Below are 346 nucleotides of genomic sequence, written 5' to 3'. Positions count from 1 at the left end.
GCCGTTTGTTAATGGTGTAGTCAGAAGACTGCTTAGCTTTCTTCTAGTACTTCTAACATCTGTAGTCTACACACCTTCAACTGCCCTAGTACAGACAATGTCACAATAACAGCCTGGTCTCATAGACTGGACATAACATAGTAAATGTGAATCCGGGACACTCAAATTAGTATGGTATGGTCTAGAGGTAGACCGATTTATGATTTTTCAACGCCGAAACTGATTATTGGAGGACCAAAAAAAAGCAGACTGATTAATCAAACCATTTTTTAAAAATATATATATTTGTAATAATGATAATTACAACAATACGGAAGGAACACTTATTTTTATTTTGTATATAATA

The sequence above is a fragment of the Oncorhynchus mykiss genome, chromosome 26, assembly GCF_057628025.1.
Source record: "Oncorhynchus mykiss isolate SJ-2025 chromosome 26, ASM5762802v1, whole genome shotgun sequence".
Taxonomy (NCBI): domain Eukaryota; kingdom Metazoa; phylum Chordata; class Actinopteri; order Salmoniformes; family Salmonidae; genus Oncorhynchus; species Oncorhynchus mykiss.
This window is presented reverse-complemented; position numbering follows the sequence as displayed.